The sequence below is a fragment of the Aythya fuligula genome, chromosome 19, assembly GCF_009819795.1.
Source record: "Aythya fuligula isolate bAytFul2 chromosome 19, bAytFul2.pri, whole genome shotgun sequence".
Lineage (NCBI taxonomy): Eukaryota > Metazoa > Chordata > Aves > Anseriformes > Anatidae > Aythya > Aythya fuligula.
The window spans coordinates 11,077,611-11,098,889 of NC_045577.1; the positions used below are offsets into that span (position 1 = coordinate 11,077,611).

At 42.8% G+C, this 21,279-nt stretch overlaps 1 protein-coding gene across 3 annotated transcripts in view; it reads left to right on the plus strand.

The window, feature by feature from the left end:
• The window catches only part of EXD3 (exonuclease 3'-5' domain containing 3), a 288,098-nt gene that overhangs the window by 27,801 nt on the left and 239,018 nt on the right, over positions 1-21,279 (plus strand). For 2 of the 3 annotated variants that reach the window (XM_032200282.1, XM_032200284.1), the window contains exon 2: positions 19,207-19,296. The exons of the other annotated variant lie outside the window; for it this stretch is intronic. The gene's annotated coding sequence lies outside the window, so the exon portion shown is untranslated. The remainder of the gene's footprint in view (positions 1-19,206; positions 19,297-21,279) is intronic. 3 annotated transcript variants of the gene reach the window in all.

Genomic DNA, 21,279 nt, shown 5'->3' on the forward strand with positions numbered 1-21,279 from the left:
CTGGGAGCTGAGAATAGTTATCAGCTAATTCTTATGCTGTGCTGGAGCTGGGTAGATAATGGGGAGAAGTTTGTCCTCCAGCCACAGCATTGCCATTCCCTGGATGGTTAGCGAGAACTGCATGCTTTGCTCTCACAACAATCGTACTTCTTGAACAACCAGCACGAACTCCTGCCTGCTCTGTTTTGTCTGATAGGACCGCATCTTAATCATCATTTGGTCTCTTTTGAAGCTTGAAAGAGGCAATCAGAAGTTCAGCCCTAAGGAAAGGAATCTTTCATCTACCAGCTGGGCTGACGAATCTCCTCATCAAAGCCAGATGTGTCATTAGGAAGCCAGCAAAGCAATAATAGATGCACTAGTTAAGTTGTACCTGTCACGTGAGCTGTGCAAGAGAAATGGGAGCTTCAGACTGTTTTTGTTTTTCCTTTCCAAAGGTTCCTTAATATAGTAGCTTTCTCTTTAATAGAAACTCAGAAAGGCAAAAACAGAATTGTTACTCTTGGGGTGCTTTCCACCCAAAGCAGCATTTGACAGCAGCATTCATCATCTGATAAGAAGCCTGCTCTGTCCAAATTCTGTGGGTTTCTGTGTAATGGTGAATAGGGCCCCAACAGCTCAGTAGTGCAGTGGTTCTAAAATATTGTTTTATCAACATTACTGCACATTGATTTATGCTGAATACACCACAGAAGTGTGCCACCTACTGCTGCTCTGTGTCATCCTTCCCCCTTCCCAGCCCCCTTTCCTGAAGCTGGGCCAGCAGGCGTGTTCAAACAGAGGGCTGAAAGCCCTTGGTTTCCTCTTGCAGACAGAGCAAGATGAGAGTTGGTGTGTGAGAGATCTGACCTCCACCAGCCCTTGCCGAGGCCATGAGCAAAGGAGGAGCCTGCACTGTGTCGGAGGATCCTCCATCCCGGGAGGAGTGGGCAGTCAGGAGGTGGGAGCGCTGTCCTGCCATGACCCTCTGCTGTGGGGTGGAGCCCCCAGAGTGGGATTAGCTTCTTCCACCCAGTGAGATCTGCTGTGGAATGAGGTGTTATTGCTTAGTGCTTGGTTTATTGTCTATTTGCAAAATAGATGTCTATTTGCAAAAAAAGCTTGATTAGTTGTAACTTACATTGCTTTTGAAGATCATGTAAATATGAAATAAAAATGCTCTTTTTTCCTGTTGACTTACCCTTGTTTGACTAACATACGTTCTGTCTTAAAATTGATCTCTCTCTTCTTGGGAATAACTCCATCGTTGAAGTACTGATATTCAATACCGCAGTGATTACTATTGTCATTATTTTATACCGCAGGGTCCTTAGAGAATCCTTTAATGCCACACTGGTGATGGCTATGTTTATCAGTTTGTCCAAACCTTTAGAATGATGCCAATGTAGCCTTAGTATCTTCAGGTTTCAGTGGGACCTAACATTTGGATAATTAAGAGAAAACTCCTTGGCAGAGATTTCAGAGTTGACCACTTGATGTGGCTGCAGGAAAGAGCATCTGGAGACACAGGGAGATGATTTCCTGGGAACACCTGAAGCAGGCATTCTGGTGAAGAATACAGCTCCTGGTGCTTCTCCTTTGAGGGGCATTCTGAACACCATGGATGAGCTTAAAACCTACAGGGCTTACAAACAGTAGTACTTGAAGTGTTACTAGAGTCACAGTTGTAAAATAAGGTTATAGCATTAAATAATCATGTTTTGTTCTTGTGGCTCAGGAAGCAAATAAATCAAAGCCGCAAACTTTGTAGCTCCCTGTTACCAGAATTAATTTTGCCCACTCCCAAGTGTTGGCGAACACTGCATCACACCTTAGAAGTCACAGACTGTGGGATTATTTCAAGCAAGGACTGTGTGTGTGCATACATGCACAAGCACAACGTGTGCACACGCACGATATTCATGATGCTTTATTAGAATAAGAATCTGGTTTGTGTTGGATGTAGCAATGCACTGAGGGAGAGAGGAGTCGGCAGGCTGTCAGAAAAGCAAGCCTAACTGTAAGCTGAACTCTGATTTTAAAATTTAGTCTATTGCCACTGTAACTCTCCAAGTGCTTGTGCTAAAATCTTGCAGTGATGTGTCCCATTCAATAAATGAGGTAGTGCCATCTGTGTTATCTTTGGACATCCTGTATATAACCTGTATTTTGTCAGTGGCAGGGCAGATCTGTACAAAAAAAAAAAAAAAGAAAAAGAAATTGCATACTCTGAACCTAGGTACAGATGGTTGCATGCTGGTATCTCAGCAAGAGGTGTATTTTTAGTTGCCACCTTTATTTTTTCAAATGTGCTGAATGTACTTCTGCCAGTAAAAAAAAAAAAAAAAAAAAAAAAGAAATGTTTTTACATAGCCAGTTTGCCCAGAGTAGCTTTAACACACTTGAAAAGAGGCCATGCAAAGAAGAGAGATTGTCTGGCAACTAATTGCCCAATGCTATGCAAAGAAGGATTTCTATGGGCCTGCTGGTACAGGATCGCTCTGAGCCAGGGTGAGTGACTAACCTACATCTGGGAGGTTTATAAGCACTTTTTGAGTTGACCAGTGGAAACTCAGTCTGCCATGAGGGGTGTTGGGGCAAAGTTCACTGACATCTCTTCTATATCTTTAGACCTGCAATTATCCTCTTTACCTCACGTAGCTGGTGTTTTGCTACCTTCCCTTAACAGCTAATGGTTTCTTTATCCGAGCTGGACAAATGGAGATGAGCTACCAGGTGTTGTCTGTGTGCTGATAATACTGCATCCTGCCTGTCCAGCACCCGCATATGTTAAATAGGAGGAGTCATTTAGATAGGAAGGGACCCCTGGAGATTACCCATGCCTCATCTTCTAAGGGCAGGACCTACTTCAATTATGTCAGGTTTCCTTGGGCCTTGTCCCCCCTGTATCTGTAAGGATGGAGATACTACAACCTCTTTGGGTGCCTGTTCCAGTGTTTTATTACTCCTGTGAATCCCAAACCCCCATTATTAAGCTAGAATTTACCTTGTTGAACTTGAGTTCATTGTTCTTCATCTTTCAGCTTTGTACAAGCCTTACCTTGAGAGCACTCTGGGAAGAGGAGCAGTTGAGATTTTCACGCAGAAGTGCAGTCCTGTCCATTCCCTTTCACACTTGGGTCCTCTAATTGGTGGTACCAGGGTACATAGTAAACCCAGAAAAGTTTTATTTGCATCCACCACCAGTGGGAGAACACTTCTGAGCAAAACCAATCTAATCTCTTTATTATGTTCTGGTCTGTGCTTTGCCAACACAGTTTATGGAAAAGACAGGGAACTGGAGGCTAGTTACAGGGTGAGTGCTGATAGGCTAACTGGACCCCTGAAAAATGTATTGTTCTCCACTGACTGGGTTCCTCTATTGTGTGTAGTGAACCTCAGTGCTGGTGTTGCACACAGCACAAGGGAAGATGGAGTCTTTTCTTTAGATAAGCTGTATTTTAAATGAGAGCAATGAAGTAAAAAACAGTCTGTATCATGTGTTAGCATTTTTTACCAAGTCAAAATTGCTTCTGGGAATAACTGCCCTACTTGGTGTGTCTTCTCAACATTTCATCTAACATATTAGATGTTCTGAGGGCAGGTATTGACAGTTAAAATTTTTTCACACTTCCATTTAAAGTTTTAACCCACTAGCATTTCTCATACAGGAATTCCTCCATTACAGCTGCATGAAAATTTCTTCTAAGTCTTATTCTTAAACTTGAAACCACTTGTCAAATCTCTTAGAAACAGGCAATTATATTAGTCCTTTTGGTAGAGGAGTTGTCTGTGGTTTAAAGTGGTGACTCTGATAGAAGAAGAAAGAAACAGAAAATTACTCTGTATATTAGGATATAAGTTTTTCATGGAATCATGTGTTTAGCATTGCCAAGCATTCTTATTTTGTCAGGTAGTTACTGTTGTTTCTGGCGAAATGCAGCTGATGAAATGCACAGTTTGGCTTCTTGTGCAAAGGGAGCCCTTCTTAGGAAGCGGGGACTCCTGCAGCATGAGTAACTGATTAGTACCGGATTGCAAGAACTCGTAAAATGATTTGGAGTTGGTTGAAGAAGTAAGAAATAAAATAAGAAATGAAAATGAATTGCAGATGTGCATTGTAGATTTTAAACTGGGAATCCTAAAACCACTTGCCTAAGTTGAACCACATTAAGGGCTTGAGAAACACCAGGTCCATGGGAATCCTGTGCTTGTTGGCATTGTGTCCAGAAGCCTCTGTTTTTCAGGCTAGACACCACATTTTCAGCTAGAGACTATTTGGGTTCCAAGCAGATTTTTTTCATTTCATTTTAAGCTAAATTAAAAAAAAAAAAAAAAAATCAGCCAGCAGCCAGGAGAATATTTGGCTTTTGTTTCTTTACCAGCTGTTTTCATTCTCGGAAACTCATTTTAGCTCCTGGTGTGTTTCTTCAATTTGTAGCTTATGAATTGCAGGAGCAGATGATATGCTGCTGAGTGCACCCTCTGTACGGGGCTGCCTGTGAGAATCGAGCGGTTTTGTGCAGAAAGGGCAGGCAAATAATTTGACGTTAATTCCTAGAAAGAGGGAGCTTTGGGGTGAAGGTCGCTAGACAGGATCTTGTGACCGAGAAGTTGGCTGCTTTTAAAAATCTTGATTAGTGAGAAGGCTTTAACAAGCGCCTTCCGCGTCTCGTGTTTTGCCTGTCCTGGAGCCGTGGGTAGTGCCTGCTGCTCTGGAGCTTGCTCCCATGCAGCATGTGGCAGAGACTGGCAAAGGTCTAAGTGAGAGCTCTTGTTCGCACCTTCCCCTTCATCCTGCTTCAGGAGGCTGTTCGCTCTGTGGCCCCGTGCAGCCTGTTGGTCCCTGGCTGCCCTGCCAGCTCCTCACCCTGCCCAAGCTCCTCCAGGCCTGCTGCGCTTCCTTTGGCCTCCGTCTGCTCGGCCTTGGCCAAGCAACTGCGTCACTCGGGTGGGGGCCCAAGTCTTGTCTCCTTGCAGCTCTAAACCTTGAGGTCTGGTCGCACTTTGGTGGGGATGCTTCTTATCTCGGCCATTGTTCCACCTTTCCTGCTTGTTCCCTTAACAACCGCTTTTGATCTGGCTCCATAGCGATTAACCCATCCTACACCCACACGGAGGCATGCGTCGTCGGCAGGGAGAACAATGGCGTTATCTCTTGCCGTTGCTTGTGGCGTCAATATTATTCTTAATTTGTCTAGTGTAAGAATAAAAAAGAAGAAGATTGTGTTCAAGCCCAGTGGTGTGAATGTGTGGCCTTGTCAGCCGGAGTCCTTTCTGAATCCATTGACTTTCCCATTTCTTCTCTTTGATCTCAGCCCCCTGTATTTCCTCTGTAGCACTGATTTGTCAAAGCATACGGTGCTTTATCATGTGCTTAATTTTAAGCACAGTGAGAGTGCTTATGTGCTCAATTTTTTTCAGATGCGTTCCTGTCTCGGGCCTGGGGTGTGTCTGAGAAGCCAGGATTGTGGCTTAATTCTTGCAGGGGATCTAGCTGGGTTTTCCTTCTGAGGAATTATTTTCCAAATATATTACTTTTTCTGCACAATCAATTTATGATGTGGTACGATAAAAACATCACTTAGATTTCAAATGCAAGTAGCCTAAAATGAGGAAATGCCAGAACTAAGTATGCCTGCACAACTCCAACCTACCACAATGTGGGTGTGAATTATGACAGTCTTTAATTACATGACCACATACCAACGTGGTGTTTTTTTCCAAAGAACTGTTGCCTTTCACAGTGTTGAAGATGGATGTGCTCTGGAGTGTGTAGCTAAGAATGCACTTGTCTGTCAAGCGCTGCCTCACACGTTACCCTAGCAGAGGGTGCAGAGGGAGCCATGCTGTGTATTGCAGGAAAAATTGCATTCCTACAAAGCCTGAAGTTCTATTTTTATGTCTTCTATAGAGGTCTTGTACAGAAGTAGCTGTCCTGCAGCTAAGCATGATCGAGAACAATTGTTCAGAGTACCAATTAAATTATCTCTGATAGAAGTAAGAGATGGGACTTGTGGAATGGCAAGGGGTAAGGATTTTGTGGGGTAGTAGACAGACAAGTGACAAGGAAAGAGCCAGGTGTGTAATTTATAACCTGTGGAACATGGTCACTGGAGAGAGGAGGTTATTTAAACAGCACAAAATCCCTTCTGCTGTATTACCTAAGATGCTTTTCTCTGCCTTTAATCTTATATACATATATGTATATATTAGTTTAATAAGGGTGATTTAATAAAAGGATTCTTGATGACAAACCTAGGGTAACATAACTGTAACAGTACCACTTGGGTCCCTTCCCTTCCCTTCCCTTCCCTTCCCTTCCCTTCCCTTCCCTTCCCTTCCCTTCCCTTCCCTTCCCTTCCCTTCCCTTCCCTTCCCTTCCCTTCCCTTCCCTTCCCTTCCCTTCCCTTCCCTTCCCTTCCCTTCCCTTCCCTTCCCTTCCCTTCCCTTCCCTTCCCTTCCCTTCCCTTCCCTTCCCTTCCCTTCCCTTCCCTTCCCTTCCCTTCCCTTCCCTTCCCTTCCCTCTCTCCTTCCCTTCCCTCTCTCCTTCCCTTCCCTCTCTCCTTCCCTTCCCTCTCTCCTTCCCTTCCCTCTCTCCTTCCCTTCCCTCTCTCCTTCCCTTCCCTCTCTCCTTCCCTTCCCTCTCTCCTTCCCTTCCCTCTCTCCTTCCCTTCCCTCTCTCCTTCCCTTCCCTCTCTCCTTCCCTTCCCTCTCTCCTTCCCTTCCCTCTCTCCTTCCCTTCCCTCTCTCCTTCCCTTCCCTCTCTCCTTCCCTCCCACTGGTTTGGTTCATCACCCTCTGTTTAGAAGGTGGTGACGCAGGGGAAGGAAGCATTTTGCAGAGCAGTACTTGTTCTTGATCTAATTTCATCCCTCATAGAAAACTCCAAATTAACATACTATCTGTATTGTCTAGATACATTATCCCAACATTTTTTTTTTAATGCTAATGGTGGTCCTGACACTACTCCCATTCCTGCATCTTCAGGGAAGAAGCACTGAACGTTTCATGTGCTAAGGGCAGGGCTGGTGATGCACGGCCAGTGGGATGAGCTGCAGGGCTGGCTGCGCAGGAGAGCTGGAGATGTGTCAGCCTGCAAGTTCCAACAGGAGGTAGGAGAGGCCTGGAGCAGCTCTCTGAGTTGTCTCTGACTGTCTAGAGATCAGTGGAACCAAACGGAAGGCTTTAAATCAGGATGTTTCCTCCTGAGTTCCTGTGGGAGTTTAGCTCTTTCAGGAGAATCCAGTGCTGGTTCCTGAGGCAGGAAGATGCTGAGCATTGATGCTGGTGTTTCACTCATGGGTTGAAATTGTTTTGAATGCTTCCGTCTCACTTGTGATATTGCCACTAGAATTACAGTTGACATAGCCCTGTAATTACTGTGCCACAGATAACATAAGTATTTATTATACTGTTTTATGTTGTGTTTCTTTTGTTTCAAATTAAGCATTTGTATAAGAACAAAAGAAGAATGAACAGATGCAAGCTTTGAAGAGAACTGTATGTTTTCAGAATATATGGCAATGGGTATAGTTTGGTAGGTCACAATTACTTTCGTCCCGTTGTGTGAGCATGTTGCAGGTGTGTTGGATTCACAGCATGCTGTAGCTGCTATACATAATTTTAAAAACTTTGTAAATGTAACAGCTAGGAATTTATTTATTTATTCAGACATAATGTACTTTAAAAAAATGCAGTCGGGTGGTTAATTTAAGGCTCTTAAAGCCATTGCAAAACCAGATTTCCTTATTGGTATTCTTTTTTTTTTTTTTTTTTTTAATTTCTGCTGGATTTGGGGATGGATAATCACCTAGCAGCGTAAGAATGTATGATTCACAAATACCTCTTCAGCATGTCTGTTACATTCTGTTTGCCTTTGTTCCACAAAATCCCTTTGCTCTGTAGTGAATCCCATAGTACTCAAATTAGAGAGAGCTTCTTGGATGAATAGCATCTTGTTGTAATCTTTTAATTTCAAATTCTTTTCTGTCCAAAACATGTTCTTACTGAGGCTTGGTCAGATTGAAAAAAAAACGACCACCACCACTAACAACAACAAAAAAAACACAACTGATGAGCTATTTACTTTTAATTTTTGTCTTACTAAGCTTGATTATTGTTTTAATTATCCATTGTTATTGTTTGTGACCTTCCACTAGAATTGTTCAGCATGAGTTTAGAAAGATTCCTGCTTTTATGTGAGGAGGGCGTGACTGTGAGGAAATGTTTGTTCAGTTGGGTGGAACAACTTATCTTTCTTGTGATTTTTGTGGGACATTCATCTTCTGCATGCTGCAGGATCACTTACAGAATTGTTTATTGCCTTTAAAGAAAGAGGTATTTTAGATTCAGTGGATTGAATCCTATGTTTCCCTAAAGCCACCTGGTGATTTTGATGACTGGAGTGAAATGCTTGAAGGAAAAATATGCTCTTAGCATCTTATCTTTTAGTATATAGGCAAAGAAGGAAGAAGTTGGGCAAACCTGAACACCAGAGAAGATGCCTTTTGCAATCAAAATCTTTTAAATTTGGATTGTGCAATGTAGCCATAAGGCAGTAACTGAATGTGCTTTAATGAATAAGCTATTAAAATTGTTCCTCTGTAACTTGTAGTTGCTGTATTTCTGTTTTGTGTCTTGAGGAGTTAAATTCCAGCATGGTAGAGTCAGGGTTTTGATGTAATGTTGGAAAGCAAATGCTGCCAATTTGGAGTCCATGACTTTTGTAATTGGCGGCCTTACTAAGTTATCCATAACAAATGGGCAGTTCAAATGTTTTATGTTTATAGAACTAATTTCCTATTTTAAATGCCTATTTAAAAGCTCTGGTTTAGTGTTTCATTTTTCAGTGACCCTATTGTATTGAGGGACTGAGTTTCAGATCAGAGTCTTTCTAGATGTTATACAGTAGATCTTAGGAGTACTGTACTGTCTGAAATAAACTGAATGTAAAAAAGACAGTGTAAAGCACTCTTGGATGCATACAAATTATATGGGATACACTAGAGACTAGAACATGTTAAGTCTATGACTGAATAGCAACTACTGTAGAAAGTTTATAGATGTGAAATGCAACCGTCGTACTGCAGGCCTGTGTATTAATACAGTTGTTTTTGAGTTTTTGAGTCCGTCTAACACTGATATTTAGGGGGTGCACTTTTAAATGGATAATAATTTTGTGCCTAATATACTAGGTTGGACTTACAGCTTTTTTCTATGAGAGCTGTATAGATAGACTAACGTTCTGTGCATCTGACTACATTTAGTTTCTCAATTTTAAGTACCTATCAATCTTTAAAAGTTATAGTCTTATGTTTTACATCCATGCAGGGTTTTTGAGTGACTTCTTTGGGGCATTAAAGAAGCAGAATAACCAAAGGTTTGTCCTTTTTGTATTTTATCAAGATCTCAGTGCAATAACTTGATACACAGGTTAGATGTTTATTTTTCATGTAGCAGTGGCAAGTGTATGTGTATGTGTGTATATATATATATATGTATTTGAACAAAATCACTTAGCTAAGGGCAGTGAAGGCTTCTGAAATTGTAAACTACAGAAACAAGTGTATTGTTTTAGAACATGCTCATTTGGGAACAGGTTTACGTACAAGATTCTTAAAACCATCACCTCTTGTTTTAATCAGCAGCATGCTTGTTGAAAATATGCTTAACCTCCTGGGGGGAAACAAATGAATAATGTCCTACTTTTCATTAGAATCTCATTAGTTTTGCAGTTATGAGGTATAAATCAAAAAACATAAGCAAAAACAGCAGTTCCCAAAGCAGAGTGCTGTTTAGGTTCGTGCTAATGGATGTCTGGCTCCTTATACTGTATGTCGGTCTGAGATTGGAATTCAGTGGGGTACCACGAGGTTTTTAGGCTTGGTCTGGTTAGTATAGATAGCGCTAGAAAAATCCATCTGTTAGCATATGTGTGTGAAAGTATGTTTGGATTCACATGAATTTGCATAGGTGGGAAGTCTGCTCACTGGGGTTTGCACACACAGCGTATTGGAACACACTTGGCCTGAAGAAGATATATTTTTCAAGAATTTGTCATGATTGTGAAAAACATTTTAAAAAGAAGACTTAATTGAAACTTTCTGTCTCGGATGTGTTTTGCAATGCAGCAATTTTAATTTTAGTGAAATATGGACATTGTGAAACTGCAGAGATCTGAAAGTGGGCATGAAAAGAAAGGAAACTTAATATGTTCCCTTCACATGAAGTTTTTGCAAACTTATGGTAAACCAGATAGTAGCAAAAGCACAGTGGATTGTTCATGTGCAAATAAAACTTGCAGAGGTGAAGATGGGGAGTGCACTTCTTTCTTACATAGAGTATTCTGGGGTGAAATCTCCAGTGTAATAGGTGGATTTTCTTTCCAAAGCTAACTGTGGTGCTGTGCACTCTGAGCTCAGTCCTCACAAACACGAGCTCTTCTCCATCCTGTCTCTCTATTGCAGCACTTCATTCTTGCTGGGATCAGCAGACTTTTCTGTTGCAGAGGTGGAAATCCCACAGGGGAGCGGGCTGCAGCCTGGAGTCTATCAGCAGTCCCGCTTCCTGGGAGCACAGTGGTAAGAGTTGGGAGAAGCAGTTCGGTGGTGCAGCCGAATCCCTGCTGGTGGCATGTTCTGGTGGCACCGTTAACCTGTGCAGCCCTGCTTGCTGTCTCCCAGGCCAGCTCACAGGCAGGAGCAGCACAGCCACGCGCATGTTGCAGAGAGCTGGGACCGCAGCCCGTCTGCTCTCACACCGCCTCAAGCTGTCAGGGTCAGGAGGGAAGCAGGTGAGAGTGTTCCCATACGACTGATGGTGTGACTGTGTCCTGCTCGCCGGCTGTGGGTGGACTGAAAAACACCTTTTGTTGGTTGCTGTTTGTTTGTGTACACACAGGACCCACACAGGCCTCTGTGAACCAGGGAGGTTTTTCATACTGAGGCCTTCAGGACAAAGCTAGACTTATTTTCTTTTTGTGGTTACCACATGGCTTTTATGATAAATATAGGAGATAAAATATAGCAGTTCAAGGAGAGAAAAATGTCTCTAGTTGAACCAAATTCTATGGAAAACCAATTCTCCCTTTCAGTGTTACAACAAAAAGACTACCTATTTGCATTTACGTAATACCGAGCATGTGTAATTTTAAAAAGTGGGACCTTCCTTCTTACAAAAATGAACTCACTGGGCCCAAGCAGATTTAATAGCTGAGATTGGAGGGTGCATACAAGTCTGTTCAAAATCTGTTGTAATTTCACATGGACTTTGATTTCCTGCCAACCTGAAATGTAGGTCAGGAAAAACAGGTACTTGTTTCTACAACAACTGTTTGATTGCTGTGCTGTAACGTGCAGAAGCACTCTCTTTTTTAAAAAAGATTTGCATGGATTTATAAATCTTTAAATTTAGAAAGGAAAATTGGTCTTTCAGTTTTTCCAGAAGCACTTCATTCTTTCCACAATATGCATTTGGAAATCTGAATACTCTTCTGCTTGGAGAGCAGGGGAGAACGACAGTGGAATGCTAGCCAGTTTAAAATGCTTGACATTTTTTAGAGCAGCACAGGCCACGCAAAGAAGCATTTTGAACCTTTCCCTCCAGAGAGCCCTGGGATGCCATGTGGCCTCATTAACTTGGCTACTCCAGGAACAGATTGAAAGCTGCTATTTTCATGTATATTGTTTAAAACTTGGCTGCAGTGATGAGGTGGGGAGGGAACATGGGGGAAGGAAAACAAAAAACAGAAATGAGAGAGAGACGGAGAAAGAGTCATAAGGCCAATATTGTCGGTTGTTTTGTTACAGATATGTACATTTTTGAAATTTTGCTAGGATAACATCATTTTGGCTTTTCTTTTATGTATTTCATTTGGGATGTCTTCTTTACACTTGATGAGTTTAACTTGGAATGGGATGAGGAACTCATACAGATTTGAGCATGGCTCTATAATGTCTCTCTTGGTGGTAGATTAAAAATAAAAATAGAGCAGTTTTTCTTTTTTTTTCTTTTCTTTTTTTTTTTTTTTTTTTTTCCTGCTGCGGTCTAGATGAGCGCAAGGAGAAACAGGCTTTCCATTGTGCTGCTCTCCTGGGTTTTGCTCTGTGCTGAGCGAAGGACGGGGCTCCACTCTGCCTCCCTAGAGGAGGCTGGCTCCTCCGGGAGCTGCCGAGAGCTGTGGGTCAGGCCAGGCGCAGACGGGCAGGCACCCGAACCCCTCCGTGAGCTGCGCGGTGCGGCGTGCGCCCTGCCCTGCCTGAGCATCCCTGCGGCCGAGCAAGACAGCTTCTGCCTCCTGTCTTGGCTGGGAGCAGGGCGCTGCCTGAGGTGGGCTGCTGAGGTGGATGCTTGGGTGGAGGGGATTTCTCCTCAAAGCCAGTGGTCCTGGAGCTGGGCTGGTGGGCCAGGAAAGAACATCATCCTTCTTGTGTCCCCTCTTTGTCCTCCACCTGTCTGTGGTTCGGCAAAGATTTTGGTAATCGGGTATTTCTGATGTTCAAAACAACGATGGGCCTGCAGAGAACCATGAACTTTCTTTTGATGGACATTGAAAGGTTTTCGTTTTTGGATATAATTCGTCCTTCCCGTACTTCTGCCTCCTGGAAGCATCACGTTTCCTCAGCTTGACAGCAGGTGCGGGACCCAACTCCTGCTGCCAGGCTCTGTGTCGAGCACCGACTGCATGGGGCTGTATCCTGACTGTGTCCCCAGGGCTGTGCACAACGGCCCTCCTCCCCGCATGGTCTTGGCTTCCCCCTGCGAAGGACAGACGGTTCAGCAAAATCTGCCTGTGTTCAAAACAATTTGTTTTGGTTTCAGGCTACTGCATTTGACTTCAAGATGTCATGTCTGGCTAGTCTAAACTTCCTATTGACAGTGTCTAGGCTGCTCTAAGTAGGAAACCAGAAGCTTTCAGGAAGGCTGTCTGTGACAGGTAGCAGTTGTGCTCAATTCTGTAGGCATGGCAAAGATGCCAGGTGCTTATTCAGAAGTGAGCTGGAGGGGGGATGCTGCCCTGCTGTCAGCTGGTGCCGTGTATGCCTGGCTTTGGAGATCATCTTCAGAAGGACTTGAGCCTGTAATGGGTGTTGTTGTGCACATATAAGAACAAGCGTAATGCCACCTGATAAAAGTTTTATCATTTGCAAGCTCCTTCTTCCTTCATACTGAAGTCAAAAGAGAGCACTGGAAATGCTTTCATTTTAGCATCTTTTGCAGTTTGTATATCAATATAGTTTTAATTGTCAATTCTATCAAGGAATGGCTTCTTTTTCCCTGCTAATTGTTCGTTTGGCCCTTCAGAGGCCCGGGGACCGGTTAATGGCACAGTATCAGATTGATTGTTGCTGCATCTGAGGCGTTATTGTCCGAAGCTTGGCTTCTGATGCTGCGTGCGGCAGCAGCGCGCTGCAAGCAGAGGAGAATGACAGATGAGCAGAGGCTTCCTAGAGAGCAGGCAGCGCATCCCCCAGCTGTTTGGAAGAATTGAGGGAGAAAAAAAAGGAGAAAGGCAGATTATTCCATTATGTTTACAGGGCATTGGTCACACAAACAATGACTGTCCTCTTTGACAAGAGGATTGTTTAATTAGTTAAGGGTTTGATAAAGAGATGACTAAACATACAGTGCTCTGAAGGCATCTGCCTTTTAGTACAGCAGGCACGTCCTTCGTGCTAGTGCAGTACTCTTCTCTCTCCTCAGGAGCTCTGGAGACCTCCAGAGCTCTGTTCCAATTCTCACAACTGGTTGCTGTGAGCATATTAAATTGAATATCTGTTATCTGAGAAACAAATTTAAATTATTTAGTTGCCTGTGAACTAGCTTTAATCATTCTGACTGAGAAGATGTAAATTATACTTGGAAAGGTGTACTTTTAATATATATGTTCTGGTGTCCTCAGTCATCTTATCTTCATAGCTTTTCCTTTGCTACTTTTTTCTTATTTTTAATTTGTGACAATCTTCACCAATTTAGATTCCCTCCCAGAAAATTTAAACTGGACCACAATGAGAATCTGTGTAAATGGATTGTTAATTTCTTCGCAGGTAAGCAGGTGTGAACCAGTGGAATTAAGAATACGTGTTGCAGTGGTCTTAACGTTCAGGATTGCACTGTCTTTGCCATGCTTCTGAACTTAAACATAAAATCCATTTTGAAATTTTAAATTGGATTTTAAAATCCATTTTGAAATAACAGAGTGAGTTCATTTAGTATATCAAAGTGTTGATGTTAGCACTGATTCCAGTCTACACATCTCAAGATCAAGGAATGTACAGAAATAAAATCAATATTCAGTATTTGTAAAGTGTTCTAGTTGAACCATGAAATTTGCATTCATGTTATATTTAACATCATGCTGCATTTAGAGTAGTTTTCTTGTTTTTTAAATTGGCATCTCCCTTTATAAATACTGACAAATAATTGCACATGATCGATTCTATGAAATAAAAAAGTGTTGTACAAATATGCTTTTTTTTTTAAATGAAAGCTTTCTAATATTGTTCTGTTGCTGTTTTGCACTCATAAGCCATAACTTAGAAGCCACTTATTTCTTAGTGCATGGCATATTTTTTGAGTTTTGAGCCTCCTTGTATTTTTTTTCTTGGACGTTTTTTATTTTCTGTAGTGATTTGTGACCACAAAACAAATTCTTTTAATCTACCGGAGTGTGAGTCGTTAGATGTGTAATCATGGCCAGAGACAATATGTATCTAGTGTTTTAAATTCACAAGGGGATCATGCATCAGGATTAACTGCCCGGCGTCAGGGACAAACTGCCGTTGTATCTTCCAGTTATTGATCTCACGCTTGCAAGCTTCCTCTTTGTTTGAGGGTGACAAGTGGGTAGGCTGTGCCATGCGTCAGCGTCCTTCCTCAGGCTGGGGAAGACAATGCATTGAATGTCGCAGATGGGCGAAAATGACAATAAAGCTGCAAATGCCAGTTTAAGTGTAGGTCAGGCATGCCTCATACCTGTGTTTTTCTCAGTGCTCCCATCTCAAAACGTCTGGGCTGCAAGTTTGCCCCAGTCCTCAAGAATATGAGCTATTAATTAATATGTGAAAACAGAGATGCAGCCCTATACTAAAACAATGTTATCTGGATGCAGACACTGCCCTGCACCTCTTGGGACCCCTCCTGTGTGCACCAGTGTGGGGCTTGGTGCTGAGCAGCACTGGGCAGTGGCGGGGCTCAGTGAAGCATAAGCAGCTGACGCCTGCTGTCTGCAGGGATTGCAAAAGTTTGTGCAGCCCCGAGTTGGTGCCTCACTCGCTAAATTTCTGTTAGAGCTCTGTAGGGAGATGCACAGTGCTCTAAAAGAAGTTTTTCCTCCCGGTAAATAGCAAGCGGCAGTTAATTACTATTGATGAGCAACTTCCCTCCTCACTGAGCCTCTGGCTCAGGCCATTGTTTTCCCCAGGCTCTTTAGACTGATGGAGGTGGTAGAAGGTGGTTTTCTGTGAAGAAAACCCAGACCAAGCATCTCATCAGCACAGGTTGGTGCTTCATGCTTTCGTGCCAGTGACGATGGTATTTCTCTTCAGTATGAGCTGTGCCAACTTCACAGACCACAGCTTTGAGAAAGGATATTCCTCAGCATTTGAAGGGATTAATAATTTCTAGAGTTGGCAATTTTCTGTTGCCAGCGTGTTATCCCTGATTTCCTATTGTATTCCAGAAAGCTTTGGAGCAGGTGAGAGGCACGATGAGGAGCAATTATGCAGTCAGGCTTGCCTGCATGGGGAGGGAATGCTGCAGTTCTTCTAAAAATGTGCTGTGTCCATCCAGCACATTTGAGAATGAAGTTAGTGGTTTCCTGAGTTGTGGTATGCTGTCTTTGTTGGGACAGGAAAATCCCACTTCTCAGGGAGGTCTTTTTTTTCTGTGAGATTCACATGGATGTGCTTGAAATGTACACTTGAGCAGTCCCTCTGCTTCTGCCTTTTTGCAGCACTGCTCTTCTCCGTTGGGGAGTTTCTTGTGCTTTTTTTTTTTTTTTTTAACTAAATATTGCTGTCTGTAAACACCATTAGGCTGCAAGAACTTTCTTCCCTGATAAAGAATATAAGTAGCAACTTTCCTGCACCTTATTTCTATCACTGGGCTGATAAATTCCCTGAAGAGGGACAGGAACAGCCCACAGTCACATGCAGCTTTTACGAAGCTGGTCTGCATCTGTGCAGGGGATGTGCAGTCCATTGCTGAATGCAAAGGTACCTCAAACAAGACGGGAATACATGGAACAGGTACAAATCTTTTCAACTAGTGCCTTTCTTGTCAAGCAGAACCCTTGTCTGTTTTCTGTGGTCTCACCTCACTGAAACACCCTGCAGGGAGGGCTGTGCTTAAGGCTTTTCTGCCTTGCTCTGCACTGCATCTATTGCTTGAAGCTTGGCAAGAGACGTTCCTCTGGGCATGTTCAAGAGACTGGACATGGATGGTTGGTATCTGTGTGCACATCTGGCTTCCTCTAGCTCTGTAGCAGAAGCACTCAAAGCTGGAGCGAGCTGCTTTGGTACCTGGATTGTTGCCTCATTTTAGGTTTGTGACCTGTGACAGCATCAGGGTTATACAGATTTGCCCTCATTTGTATAAAACCTGATATTTGAAAAAATAGCAGTTAATAACTGCAGGGGAGCTAGGGAGGGGAACAAGAGGACTTGTCCTCGAGGTAATGCATGCTCACCACTGAACACCTTTCTTAAGACAGCATGCATAGCTGTAGCTCCCCTTCCACTTTTGAAGCAGTCAGGAAAAGTAGTTAAATAGCATCACGGGCCAGCTTTCCAGTGTGGAAGGCCGTGAAGGGCAGATAGGTGGTGAAAGCGATGTTTGGGACCATCCTTCAAAACTTCTAAGAAAGTTTTAAAAGTATGTAAGAAAATGATGCAATGCAAACAATGTAGAGGCAAGCAGATGTAGCAGAGCACCATTCTGTTGTGAATGTTGGCTAAAGCACCCAACACTTCTGTTATCGTGCATCCTTAGGATGATGCACAGTGCCACTTTTGTTCAGTGTGCAGCCTCTTTGGGGCTTAAGAAGGAACTAGAGGTGATGGTCTCTCTTCAGGTGAGACACACACATTAGTCCTGGGCATTCTGAGCGTGTAGCATCCTGTTCCTTTTACTGACCACATAAGCGGACATCCCAAAATGTCGCCTCCACAGTGCCTGCCAGCAGCATGGAAATGGAGTTGGCTGGATTAGTTGCATTGAAGGAGAAGTTAGGATTTCCTTTTCATCTCTTTCAGACCCTGCAGTTTCTGGTAGGCATCTGCATGAACAAACTCTCAGAATGGAGAGCTTTGCAGGAGAGCTCCATAGGGTGGGATCTGTCTCCAGCGGTTACTTTGATCAGGTGTGGACTTGTGCGTACATAAAGCTTAATAAGAGAGGCACTTTATGGCATTGTGGCAAAGTAGTGTAGATGCACACTAGCTTGAAGTAGCTAACTTGCTGCTCTGTGAACAAGTGAATTAGATTAAATCACCCCTGAACAGACATGGCATTTCATGTTGAAATGAAAAAGGAAAGAATCCTGATCTTTGCAAGTGGTTGCCCACAGCTTCGCAATTTAACTTTGAATTTGTTGCCAGTTGCTCAGAAGCCAAATCATTTGGCAGACATAAATCAGATATTCCTACCCATGCCTAAAGGAGAATAATATGTTGGTTCTAACATTTGTATTATTTTATGGGTCGATTCATCATTACTTAAAGGTCTTTCAAAAGGTGGTTAAAACTATGCATAAACTGTAGTACTTTGTGAAAAATTAGACCATGATTATTGCAACTATAACTGCAGCTAATAAATCATAGTGAGAAAAACACATGCCTTTCAGGGTAATAATACTGTTTATGGATGCGTAACAGTGCAAAACTTGGCTAATGCAGCATTTTTCTCAACTTTTTCTGAAGATAATGGTAGAGACTTTTGTAGCATACTGGGATCTCTAGGTCTGTGCAGCCAGTCTCATGCACAGTGCTGCACATGCCACTTCTGGAACATAAATCTGAGCCATTGAACTCAGGTACAGTGCTCCCCCTGAAACTGTATGACTCATTTGCTGGGTGGTGATGCAGAAAGAGGATGGAAAGGCAGAAGAAGCAGCAAAGGGCAGTGAGAAGGTCGCTGGAGACCCATTTTCCAGACATACTCAAAAACAAATGGAAGGCCTGGCTCCTGGTACAGGTGTTTGAGGAATTGTTTGTTGACTACACATTGCCAACCTACAAGATATGTTGTGAGAAGAACTGAACCTCAACTTCCAAATTTTCCTTTGTCCCATGTGAAAATTGTTTCTGCCACCAAAAATGACCTTGTTATTCCAACTCGTGGGGTATATAAACACTGCATTGAAAGCCTGCTGACTGAAGAAGACCTTCTCAAGCTTATTCAGGAGTTAAAAGGTGAGGAAGAACTCTCCCCCAAAGGAGTTCTGAAAGCAACTTATTATCGCACATGATGTAGATAACACTGAAATGGCTTGGGAAGAGATCCAAAACTTGGCGCACAGTTTATGGTGAATAGTGTGGTCAGAATTTGTTCTGACTTTCTGGGATTTGACATTAGATTATCTCCAGAAAGATACTGTTTCTCTGGCTCTGGGTGCAAGCAGAGGAGGCATACAAGGCAAGTGTGGTGGAGTTGTTGACTTCATCCTCTGAATGCTTGACAGAGACTTGACTGACCCTGGGAAGCAGCTTTACTTGGTCTTGTCATTGTTTGGTGATGACAGGGGAAAAAATAATTGCTCAGAAAGAATCACCGAGGACCCTCACACTGAAGGATTAGTACAAGGTTTTTTAGTCCCTTAGATGTAGTAGTGGAAATTGTTCAAGACAGTGGTCTTCTCAGTGCTCGGACAAGGCCACTAGTGCATTGTAAGATTTGATCTTGTATTATAAAAGGATCTACTGGTCAAAATCTCAGGCCAGTAATCAGCCATCCCTTCTTTTATATTTTAAATAGCAGTGAGGATCTTCAGCTACTGTGAAGCCAGTGTCTCCTTCAGCTTTAGGTCACTATAGTTGCTGATCTCTGGTGGCTGCATCTCCTACATATCCATTCTCTGTGTCATCTAACGTTCCTCCTTCCTTGCTGCCTTCTGCCTCAGCATGTCAGGCCACTCTGAAACTCATGTTTCACCATGTGAGCTTTTACATGAAATGTCAATTAGTTTGATAAGAAGTTCATGAAGTCAAAATGTTATTTGCATTTCAGGCATTTAACAAAGAAGATATTCCCTCTTTGAAGGAGACAGGAGGACCCATGCATAGAGATGCCCACATCAAAGTCAAACATAAATAAGAGGTAAAACTTACTAAACAGACAGGCTTCATGTTGTTAACAAGGTGTATCAGCTCTCAGGTGAGAAAAACCTGAAGAAAATCTAGGTCAAGTCTGATAAGATAACCTAGAAATTAAAATGCCAATAGCTTATGGGATTCCTGAATTTTGGAAATATTTGCAAGGCATACCAGCAGTTCCTTTGGGAGAAAGAAAAGGCACTTATCACCAACTTGAGTGTTGCCTGGATCCTGTGTAAGCTGCAGACCTGCTGCCTTAACTCCGGCCCAGGACGGAAGATGTGGAGCTGCAGACAGGATCCAAGGGATTTGCTAACAACAGGGATAACAGAGGAAATGTTAATTTGAACGGAAATCCTTGGATTATTGTGCTTTGATTCTAGTAGTGTTTAGGCCTGGTCTGGAATGAAAGTAATCATGAAGAAATCAGCATGGTATAGTTTAAGGTCCTCTGAGTGAATAGAAAGGGAGACTAACAAGGGAAGCAGATCAAGATAGAGATTTACTGGATTGCTGAGATTATCCATTCATCCAGTAAAGGGTTATGTTTTAGTGCTGTGTCTACAGCTACAGCTACTCAAGCAAAGCCTCCATAAGAAGGAAAGCTTCAACTATTTTGTCACAGACAAACCTCCCTCCCTCCCTCCTTCCCTAAATGACATGATTCCTAAAATTGTATCCATCTTGTCTGGGAGTTTGCTCAAGCATCTGTCAATTGGGAAGTGATTATTTTTACTGCATTTTTACCAACATCCTTGTGCTTCCAAAACTCTCTAGTGCAGATATGGCTGAAGAATCTTGGTGATCCCTGAGGATCAACCCCCAAAGTGAAGCATTTGGCAGGAGGTGAGAGTTCAGATCATGTTCCTACATGCATTGATGATCGGTGTGTGTTACTGCTCTGACTCATGTCTGCTGGCCAAACAGCTGCAATAATTTAACACATGACTGTCCCCCACTGTTTATTAGTGCTGCAGAAGGAATGTGTCCTTATATCTCAGTATCTCTAGTTCAGAGCGCAGCAGTTCGGCGCAAATACTTTCACCCCCTGTTCACATTTATATGCCAAAACGAGAGTTGAGATAGCCGAGGCATCTGACGTGCAGACTTCAGCCAGCTGTGCTCACAGGCAGCATCTCCTGGCAGGGAGAGGTGGGGTGAGCAGCTGGTGAGAGCAGTGGCTTCAGCTGTCACAGGCACGCTTGCCAGAACCCCGCAGTCAAAGCCCTTTAGAAGCTTCAGATTCTGGAGGATGGTTAATGCATTAAAAGAAAAAAATGAATAGGTTTAAGCAAGATAGTGAAGCTTCCTCAGCAATCCAGGAGAAAACATTCACGTGCTGTCCCCCCAGAGCACTGGACAGATGTTAACAATGCTGGCTTCATTGCTTAATTGTGGTGTCTGAACTTGAAATCAGAATGCTGGGAAGCAGGCAAAGGTCTTGAAGTCAAAATGGAACCACTCCAGCTCTGGTTTGGGAGATAGCAAAGTCACGTATTGAGTCTAGAGTTGTTCTGCTTTTGGAGTTAATATTAGGTTATTCTAGGACTGGAAATAAGAGAGTAAAGAAAGATTATTTGGGGCAGTAGTTGGGAAGCACTCAAGTACTGAATTGTCAGCATTTACAACAACTGCACCGTATCTCCTAGTTAGGACGTACATATTACTGTTACAGTCTTGATTATTGCATCCCATGGCTTTTTAAAGTTTCTTTTTCAAATCTTGTGCATTGTAGTAGTTCTCAGTCATGGCCAACAACTTAGAATTAAATTTGTAAATTGTGTGCCACCCTGACCTGTTTTCCTATATTTTTAAACTTTATTTTAAAAATTCTGGTTGAAATTCTGCACTGCGTATTTCCAAAGTTCTCTCATTTTTTAAAGGTGTTAGTTTGGAAGTAAAGTGCTACATTGGGGTTCTGTGTACTGAAGTGGAGAACCTTTGTAGATTAGGTACAACCTTCAAGAGCTTGAAATAGCATTTCGAA